At 36.1% G+C, this 10,850-nt stretch overlaps 1 pseudogene; it reads left to right on the top strand.

The window, feature by feature from the left end:
• The first annotated feature begins 9,509 nt into the window (after positions 1-9,509).
• On the top strand, positions 9,510-10,455 carry LOC146399009 (olfactory receptor 10AG1-like; annotated as a pseudogene).
• Positions 10,456-10,850: the final 395 nt, after the last annotated feature.

Raw genomic sequence — 10,850 nt, 5'->3', positions numbered from 1 at the left:
TACGGATTTCATGGAATCTGTAGATTGCCTTAGGTAGTATAGTCATTTTGGTAATATTAACTCTTCCAATTCATGAGCATCTTCTGTCCACCTATGTGTGTCCTATTTAATTTCTTTCATCAGTGTCTTATAGTTTTCAGAGTACAGGTCTTTCGTTACTTTAGGTAGGTTTATTCCTAGGTATTTGATTCTTTTGGATGTGATGCTGAATGGGATTGCTTCCCTAATTTCTTTTTCTGCTTTTTCATTGTTAGTATATAGAAATACCATTGATTTATGTTTATTAATTTTGTATTCTGTGACATTGCCATATTCACGATGGGCGCTAAGTGTTTTCTGGCAGAGTCTTTAGGATTCTTTAGGTATAGTATCATGCCATCTGAAAATAGGGATAGTTTTACTTCTTCCTTTCCAATTTGGATTCCTTTTATTTCTTTTACTTCTCTGACTACTGTGGCTAGGACTTACAGAACTATGTTGAAGAGTAGTGGTGAGAGCGGACATCCTTGTCTTGTTCCTGATCTCAGCGGGAATTCTTATGGCATTTCACCATTAAGAATGATGTTTGCTGTGGGTTTGTCATATATGGCCTTTATTATGTTGAGGTATGTCCCCAGTATGCCCACTTTCTGAAGGGTTTTTTTCAGGAGTGGGTGTTGGATTTTTGTCAAAGGCTTTTTCTGCATCTATTGAGAGGATCATATGGGTATTATTCTTTAGTTTTTAAATGAGGTATATCACACTGATGGATTTGCAGATAATGAAGAACCCTTGCATCCCTGGGATAAATCCCACTTGATCATGATGTACAATCCTTTTAATGTATTGTTGGATTCTGTTTGCTAGGGTTTTGTTGAGGATTTTTGCATTGATGTTCATCAGTGAAATTGGCCTGTAGTTTTCTTTTGTTGTGGAGTCTTTGTCTGGTTTTGGTACCAGGGTGATGGTGGCCTCATAGAATGAGTTTGGGAGTATCCCTTCCTCTGCAATTTTTTGAAATAGTTTCAGAAGGATAGGTGTTAGCTCTTCTCTAAATGTTTGATAGGATTTGCCTGTGAAGCCATCTGGTCCTGGACTTTTGTTTGTTGGAAGTTTTTTAATCACAGTTTCAATTTCAGTTCTTGTGATGGGTCCATTCATCTTTTCTATTTCATCTTGGTTTAGTCTTTGAAGATTGTACTTTTCTAAGAATTTGCCATTTTCTTCTAAGTTTTCCATTTTATTGGCATAGTGTTCCATATAGTAGTCTCTGAGGATCCTTTGTATTTCTGTGATGTCCATTGTTACTTCTCCTTTTTCATTTCTGATTTTATTGATTAGAGTCCTTTCTCTTTTTTTGCTTGATAAATCTGGCTAGGGGTTTATCAATTTTGTTGATCTTTTCAAATAACAAGGTTTGCATTTCATTGATTTTTTCCTATGGTTTTCTTTGTTTCTATTTCATTGATTTCTGCTCTGATCTTTTTGATTTCTTTCCTTCTACTAACTTTAGGTCTTGTCTGTTCTTCTCTCTCTAGCTACTTTATATGTAAAGTTAGCTTGTTTATTTGGGCTTTTTCTTGTTTCCTGAGGTGGGCTTGTATTGCTATAAACTTTCGTCTTAGAACGGCTTTTGCTGTATCCCATAGGTTTTGGAGTGTTTTATCTTCATTGTCATTTGCTGCCAGGTATTTTTTAATTTCCTCTTTGATTTCTTCAGTGATACATTTGTTGTTTAGTAGCATGTTGTTGAGTCTCCACTTGTTTGTGTTTTTTTGCAGTTTTTTTCTTGTTGTTGATTTCCAGTCATATATTGTTTTGGTCGGAAAAGATGCTTGATATGATTTCAATTTTCTTAAAGTTACCGAGGTTGGATTTGTAGCCCAGGATATGATCAATCTTAGAGAGTGTTCCATGTACACTTGAGAAGAATGTGTATTCTGTTGCTTTTGGATGAAATATCCTATAAAGATCTATTAAGTACATCTGGTCTAATGCTACATTCAGGGCCTGTGTTTCCTTATTGATTTTCTGTCTGGTTGATCTGTCTATTGGTGTTAAGTGGGGAGTTAACATCCCCCACTATGATTGTGTTATTGTTGATTTCTCCTTTTAAGGTTGTTAGCAATTGCCTTATATACTGTGGTGAACCTGTGTTGGGTGCGTTGATATTTAAAATTGTTATATCATCTTCTTGGATTGATCCTTTGATCATTATATAATGACCTTCTTTGTCCCTTAAAATATTCTTCATTTTAAAGTCTATTTTGTCTGATATGAGTATTGCTACTCCAGCTTTCTTTTGATCCCCGTTTGCATGAAATATTTTCTTCCATCCTCTCACTTTCAATTTGTATGTGTCCCTAGAGGTGAAGTGAGTCTCTTGAAGGCAGCATACATATGGGTCTTGTTTTTGTATCCATTCAGCCAGGCTATGTGTCTTGGATTGGACATTTAGCCCATTAACATTTAAGGTGATTATTGATATGTATGTTCTTATTGCTATTTTATTAATTGCTTTGGATTTGTTTTTGTTGTTCTTCTTTCTTTCCTTCTTCTCTTGTTCTTTTCAGCCCAGAGAAGTTCCTTTAGTATTTGTTGTAAGGCTGGTTTAGTGTTGCTGAATTCTCTCAGCTTTTGCTTATCTGTGAAGGTTTTGATTTCTCCTTCAAATCTGAATGAGAGCCTTGCTGGGTAGAGTCATCTTGGTTGGAGGTTTTTTCCTTTCATCACATTAAGTATATCATGCCACTCCCTTCTGGCCTGCAGTTTCTGTTGAAAAATCTGCCAATAACCTTACTGGTGTTCTCTTGCATGTTATTTGTTTCTTTTCCCAAGCTGCTTTCAAGATTTTCTCTTTGTATTTAATTTTGGTCAGTTTGATTAGTATGTGTCTCAGGGTATTCCTCCTTGGGTTTATTTTATATGGTAATCGTGCTTCCTGGATTTGAGTGAGTGGTTCCTTTCCCATGTGAGGGAAGTTTTTGGCTATTATCTCATGGAGTATTTTATCTGTCCCCTTCTCTCTCTCTTCTCCTTCTGGCACCCCTATAATATGGATGTTGGTGCATTTAACGTTGTCCCAGAGTTCTCTGAGATGCTCTTCATTGATTTTCAATCTTTTTTCTCTTTTCTGTTCTGCATCCATAATTTCCACTAATCTGTCCTCCACCTCACTTATTCATTTTTCTGCCTCCTGTATTCTGCTTTTAGCTGCTTCTAGTGAGTTTTTTATTTCAGTTATTGTAATTTGCATCTCTTCTTTTTTAAGTTTTATATCTTGTATCTCTTTGCTCAGTGTATCCTGTATGTTATCCATCTTTGCCTCCAGCTTATTTCCAATGTTTTGCATCATCTTCAGCATCAATAATCTAAAATCTTTTTCTGGAGGCTGAGAATCTCCTCATCACTTAGCTGATTTTCTGGGGTTTTTCCTTTCTCCCTCATCTGAGTTATAGTCCTCTGTCTTTTCATTTTTATAGGTTTTTGGTGTGGTGACCTTCTTACAGATAATAGAGTTGTAGCCTCTCTTACTTCTGATGTCTGCCCCCCTTGTGGCTGTGCTCAGTATGGGGGCTTGGTGTAAGCTTCCTGATGGGAGGGGCTGATGCCTGTCCCCTGGTAGGAGGAGCCGATTCTAATCCCTCTGGTTGGTGGGGCTTAGTCTCTGGATGGGATTAGAGGCATCTGTGTGCCTGAGGGATTTTTATGCAGCCTGTTTACTGAAGGCCAAGGCTGTGATCCCACCTGGATTGTTGTTTGGCCTGAGGCTTCTCAGTGCTGACTGATGGGTGGGGCCAGATTATCCCTAAATGGCCACCTCCAGAGGAAGGCACTGCTGCTGAATATTCCCAAGAGTTTTGCTTTCAATATCCTTCCCTCACAAGTCACATTTACTCCTGTTTTCCCAGGATGTCCTCCAAGAACTGCAGTCAGGTTTGACCCAGATTCCCTTGGAGACTTTGCTTTGCCCTGGGACTCAGTGCATGTGAAAGTCCATGTGTGCCTTTTTAGAATGGGGTCTCCATTCCCCCAGTCCTGTGGAGCTCCTGTGCAAAAGCCCCACTGGCCTTAAATGCCAGATGTTCCAGGGCTCTTTCTCCCCATGCCAGATCCCCACACATGAGAGTTTGATGTGTGGCTCAGAACTCTCACTCCTGTATGTGAGGCTCTGTGAACCAGTTAGTTTCCAGTCTGTGGAGTTTCCATCCAGGAGGTATGTGGTTGTTTATATCATGAAATCACCCCTCCTACCTCTTGATATGGCCTCCTATTTTTCTTCTGGAGTAGGTTATCTTTTTTAAGGTTTCTGGTCCATTCAGGCGAAGAGTGATCAGTCTTTAGTTGTGAATTTTGTTGTTTTTAGGAGAGAAGTTTAGCTCCAGTCCTTCTATTCTGCCATCCTAATCCTGTCCCTGACAGCTAGTTTTATGTCAACATGTCCAGGCTATAGTGGCCATCTATCAGACAAAAATATAGGCATTGTTTTGATATATTCTGTGGAAGTGATTAACACTTAAAATCAATAAACTTTAAGTAGAGTTCACCCTTTGTAATATGGGTCTCAGCTGATCAGTTGGAAGCTCTTACAAGCAAAACTGACGTTTCTCTGAGGAATAAATTCTGCCTCAAGGCATCTTTTTCCTGAGAGTTTCAATATCAACTGTCATAAAGGAACCAACATAATCAGCAAATATACCACACAGTTAAATAGATTTTTGTCTCTTTTTAGGGCCACACTCATGACATATGGAGGTTCCAAGTCTAGGGGTCCAATTGGAGTTGCAGCTGCCAGCCTATACCAGAGCCACAGCAACTTGGGATCTGAGCCACACCTGTGAACTACAACACAGCTCACAGCAATGCTGGATCCTTAACTCACTGAGTGAGCCCAGGAATCAAACCTGCATCCTCATGGATGGTATTTGGGTTTGCTAACCACTGAGCCATGATAGGAACTCCCTAGATATTTTTACTGAAATGAATATACAGAGGTCAAATAATTGCATAAAAGATGCTCACCACCATTAGCCATTATTAAATTACAAATTAAAGCCAAAATGATGCTGTCCTACACATATATATTTAGTGGCTAGAATTAGAATAAATAACAAAATAATATAACTCAAAATTGTTACATATAGGGATAAAACTTTATTAGTGATAGCTTTCAAAGCATGGAAACAATTTTTATAATATAATTTGTTCCATGTCTATAATCATTTTTCTTTATACAAGAATAAATCTATTCCTGCTTCCTATGGTTAAATCTAATATTCTCCTCCATTGTATTTTGTTATTGTGGGTCTATGTGTGTTTGTAGGTGGTTTTACAGAAAAATTATTCTATAACTGCATTCTCACTAAGCCGAGAGGAACCACAATTAACACAAGGACACCTGTGGTTGGGAACTCAATAAAGGAACTACTTGGAATTTTAGGTTGTGACAACTGAGGAAAGCCAAGGATAGGTATTGACAGTCTTGTCTTGTCACAAGGCAGTGCACCAAGAAATATTCCCAGCATCTCTTCCAGCTTGGTGTGATCTTATAACTAAAGTTTTGGTTAGGGACTTAAATCCTACATACTGTTTTTAGCTTGTACATCTAAGAAAGAATAAGTGAGTGCTTCCCTTTATCCATGGTCCCCTTTCTGTAGTCTTGGGGATTATGAGGACTGCTGGGCTAGTGTGGATGCAGAGATGGAAGATTTATGTTTAAGATGGCATCACTGTCCCAACAGTCCTTGATTCCCCACTTCTGAATTTATAATGACAGAGAAATAAACTTCTACTTCATTTAAGACACTGCACAATTGCATCTTTTTAGAACATATTAATTTGTGCTTCAAGTAAAATATAATCATAAGTTTCTGATTTTGCAAGCCTTCCATTTCTTTTTTGTTGTTGTTTGTTTTTGTTTTTTGTCTTTTTTTTTAGGGCCACACCCATGGCATATGGAGGTTCCCAGGCTAGGAGTCAAATCAGAGCTAAGCTGCTGGCCTATGCCAGAGCCACAGCAACACCAGAGCTGAGCAACATCTGCAAACTATACCACAGCTCATGGCAACACTGAATCTCTAACACACTGAGCAAGGCCAGGGATCAAACCTGCAACCTCATGGTTCCTAGTCAGATTCATTTCTACTGCACCAAGATGGGAACTCTAAGACTTCTATTTCTTAATAAACACAAAACCCAGTAAGAGAGGTAGAGATTTTAGAGAGGGAGTCATATGGAAAGATATGTTGTTGTATGAAACTCGTTGAGAGGCATGCAGAAAAGATTAGTTCAGTTAGGAAGTGATTTGGGGAAGGAGCTAGTCTCCAGGGTAAAGAATATTTCCTATATAAGAGCATATTTGTTATGACAATAGAACATATTATAGATACAGGTTAAACTCTGTTTCAAATAAATGTGAAATACCTAATTGTCAAAAAAAATCTAATTTTCTCTTTTAACTCAATCCATAAAGGTAAGCATTATATTTGTTGTCAATGAAAAGATATGAGCATGAATCATTCTTGTCCAATAAAAACATTATAATTTTATATTAATCTGTATCTATTTTGCATCTACCAAAGAGCACTTATTTTGGAGAATTTAAAAAAGAAATCCTTTGATGTAATCTCTGATTCAGGCAGATTTTGACAGTATGATTCTCAGCATTATATTATCAAATGAGAAATTACAAATGTCTTAATATAATGGGTCAATATATCAAAGATTACTGCCTTCATAATCATCATCATCATCTTAGGTGCTAATATTTATTAAATTATGTATTTAATATGTGTATATTAAATCTGGGGATATAATAAAAATTTAATTTTATATAACTGAGTAAGATACTTGATTAAACTTATTAAAATGGGTTTGCATCCTTCTAATACCAAGGGAATGATTTTTTTGGTTAATATGAAGTTTTGGTAAATGAATCTGAAAATTCTAAAGAAATAATAGATTGCTTTCACTTTTATCTTTGAAGATGTCTCCTAAAGAAAAACAGCTTCTGAACTGCATTAAAAACATCAAGGTTATTACTTATCTTCAAGTTGATTTTATAAACCTGCTCTAAATAGCATTAAATGCTATGTGATATAGCTGGTACACTTAAAAAAAATCATTGTTAAAGTGGAAAGACCAGAAAAATAAACACAATTTATTTGAGTAAAAACAAATATGGCTACATTTACCTGAATTATTTCATGTTTTTCTTTATGACTTTTAAAAATAGAAACACTAAATATTCCCAAAAGTCAGAACCTGGCAAATATGTTGCTGGATTTGAGGAAAGCTTTGTAGCTGAGATTGAATTTAGAAGGTAAGTACATATAGATAGGATTTGAAAAATTGTTTCTTAATTTGCAAATGGTTTTACATTAATAATTCCATTTAATAGTCATAAAATATTGTTCCATTTGACAATAAGTTGAGGCTAAAAGTGTTTTCAGTAAATGCAGACACCATATTCTGGGCTTCAAATTCTTTTGTTCTTAGTTTCTCTGGCTATTTTATATACCTGATTTTCAGTATGCTTCAAGTGCACTACTTGAAGAATAAGGACACATTTAGAGAGAGGATCAAAAATGAGAATATTTTACATAAAGATCAGATAGAAAAAAGGAATAAAGCAGGTAAGAGTTTCTGAAGACAATTGTTAGCCCATCAAATGTAGGTGTATGGTGCACGTTGGTCTGAAAAGACTGATGATTTATTCAACAAACAGTTGTAATCAGTGTCCATGTAGTATACTTTACACTGAATTAAATAAGTGAATAAAACCTGAGTAAAGGTGTCAGGATGAGATAAACAAACAAACAAAAATGATATGGTCATGTAGTCTCAGATACATGAAATAATGATTTAGTAACACCACCTATCAGCCATTAGATTCTGACCAACCACAGATACAACATTTTGACATTTTCTACAATCACATTTTCTTTGGGAGAATTGTGTAGTAATGAATCAAGGTTTAAATATATTTTGTACCTTAATATGGACTCTGAAATATTGTAAATGGTAAAAGAAATTAGTATTTAATTTTCCTTTTCTAACTCATGGAAAGTCCTCAGGATTAACAAGTTATAGATGAACTGTTGCTTCTGACCCATATGTATCTATATTTTCATAACTGAAATCTTGACAATTATCTTCATCTAACACCTGTAGAATATGGATATGGGTGTCTCCTCTTTGTAATGACTTAGCCTCTATTAACTTTCAAATCAGTTAACACTATGAAAGTTATGTATAACATTCTGAAAACAAGAAGTAATTTGCTACTTCTGCCAGAGGAAGCGAAAAGTGTAAAATTTCTAGCCCTCCTGCCCCCAACAACACGCACACACCACAGAAGGCATGCTTGAACTCTACCAGGGGAAGGAAGAGTTCAATCTGAGTTGGTAGAAACAATTGCTTACACCTTGAGCACTGTTCCTAAGAAGCAATTAAGTTGACTCACTTTTAATTTATTCAAGCAGTTAGTAAATAAATTTTTGTGAAAAAAATGCTACACATTGCATAAAAACATGTACAGAATATTAAAAGAAGCATATAACCTAAATAGAGCAAAAACAAAAGTACAACATAAAGTTGGGCAATCTCAACCTAACATATTGACATGACTTAACTAACACACACGTGTGCAAAAAAGAAAAATAAGAAAAATAAAAGAATGGATTGAATGGATTTAGCAGAATAATAGCAATTGCTGTGGATGTGAGTGATTTGGTAAGTTCTCAGGAGTTGTGGCTGATTTCTCTTTCATAGCATAAGTGTGGAGGGTTGAACATTCTAGTTAGAATTTCTTACTTGAACAAAAATGCTAGGTGGTCCAGCCTCTGACCTCATGAGTGCTCCTGTACAAGAAGACCACCTTAGAGGTTCTTCACACTTGACTGGAAAATCTGAATAAAAATGATGAGTATTGATTTTATAGACCTTATACTGAAAAACACAGTTTTAAAAATTAAATATCATCCCAAATATTGAATGGTCAGCACACTGATGTTGTTTACAATAAAATACATTAAATAGATAGTCAAAGCTAAACAGGACATTGCTGTTACTTTAAAAAATTAACTATATTTATCCCTGAAGTTATCTTACATAGTTTACAAAATATTTACTTGTGAAATAAAATTAATGTTGAATTCATAAAAATGTAAAATAGATTTGAGAGGTGAGGAGAAAAACATGTCAGCTGGAAGAAGGAAATCACTGATAGAAATGAACATAAATTAAGATTTTCACTTTGTTCAGATGATGAGCAAATTAAAATCATATCCTCAGAAACAAAGAAATATAATAATCTGTAATAGAAAATGGAGACCATAGAAGTTTTTTCATTAAAATATATTTAATAATAATGAAAAATATACTTCACAATTTTAGACATCTTATCAGATATAGGTTTTGCTTTTATAGGAAAGCAGAAAAAATAGAATGAATATAATCCTGTTTTTCATAATAAAACAAGAGCCAATGAAAGTGGAGTAACAGTATAGCAGATTAAATCACTCCCATGGATGAAATATGAAGAGATGGAAGCAGAAGACAACATGTCCACAGTGATACAATTTGTACTCCTGGGATTTTCTGACCTTACAAACCTCCAAGGGTTACTCTTTGTAGTGTTCTCTATCATTTACATCATTATCTTAATTGGAAATAGCCTCATAATAATAATAACTAGGCTTGACACTGTGCTCTAGAAACCCATATGTTTTTTTTTTCCTGGCAAATTTTTCCTTTTTGGAAATCTGCTGTGTGTCTGTCACACTCCCGAGGATTCTAGTCAACATTTGGACTCAGGATAGAAAAATTTCTATGCTAGACTGTGCCTCTCAAATGTTATTCTTCCTTATACTGGGAACCACTGAATATTTCCTCCTGGCTGTGATGGCCTATGATCACTACATGACCATTTCTAACTCTCTGCACGATCCTCTACTCATGAAACACAGGATGTGCATCCAACTTGCTATTGGCTCCTGAATCAGTGGAATCACAGTGCAGATAGTGCAGACCAGCCAGATTTTATCTCTGCACTTCTGTCATTCTAACAAAATTAACCACTTCTTCTCTGACATCCCTCCAATTCTGAAGCTTGCCTGTGGAGACACTTCTGTGCATAAGCTCTCTGTCTATATAGTAGTTTTCCTGGTTGCTGCCATTCCTTTTATGTTGATACTTGCCTCCTACAGCAAAATCATTTCCACTATTCTGAGGTTGCCCACAGCCAGAGATCAAGACAAACCCTTCTCTACATACTCTTCTCACATGCTGGTTGTGCTCTTATTTTCTGTATCTACATATTTAAGGCCCAAATCCAGTCATTCTGCAGGAATTGACAAACTGCATTCTTTATTTTACATAATCATGACTCTGATGTTTAATCCCATGATATACAGTCTTAGGAACAAGGGTGTGATTGCAGCACTCAGAAAATCATTGCTTAAAAAAATTGTTTGATGGGGGGTTCAGGGATGTGCTGGGGGTTTGGGATAAAATGCTATAAAATTGGGTTGTTATGATCATTGTACAACTATAAATGTAATAAAATTCATTGAGTAATTTAAAAAAGACACACACACACAAACACAAACACTCAAGCAGAGAAGTGCCATTGAAAGTCATATATCTCTAGGGCCCAAGACTCATAAGAGAGGGGGTTCCAAGCTCTTTTCTGGGACAAATAAGTGCAGGAGAGTGGGGGTTGGAGGAATTGCCATACTACCCAAATCAATCTGCCGGGGTCCAGCCCCAGCAGCCAGGAGATGATGAAGAGGAGGAGGGGCTACAAACAGGCATGGAAAGAATTGGAGCCAACTCCCTCAGCAAGTGCTGCAGATGACCTGTTTATTGAA

The sequence above is a fragment of the Sus scrofa genome, chromosome 10, assembly GCF_054392235.1.
Source record: "Sus scrofa isolate SSC_HxYL_T2T_F1_AM1 chromosome 10, Sscrofa_HxYL_maternal_Yorkshire_Landrace_v2.0, whole genome shotgun sequence".
In the NCBI taxonomy this organism is placed as follows: domain Eukaryota; kingdom Metazoa; phylum Chordata; class Mammalia; order Artiodactyla; family Suidae; genus Sus; species Sus scrofa.
The sequence above is the reverse complement of the archived record's forward strand: the minus strand, read 5'-3'. Positions and strand labels throughout refer to the sequence as shown.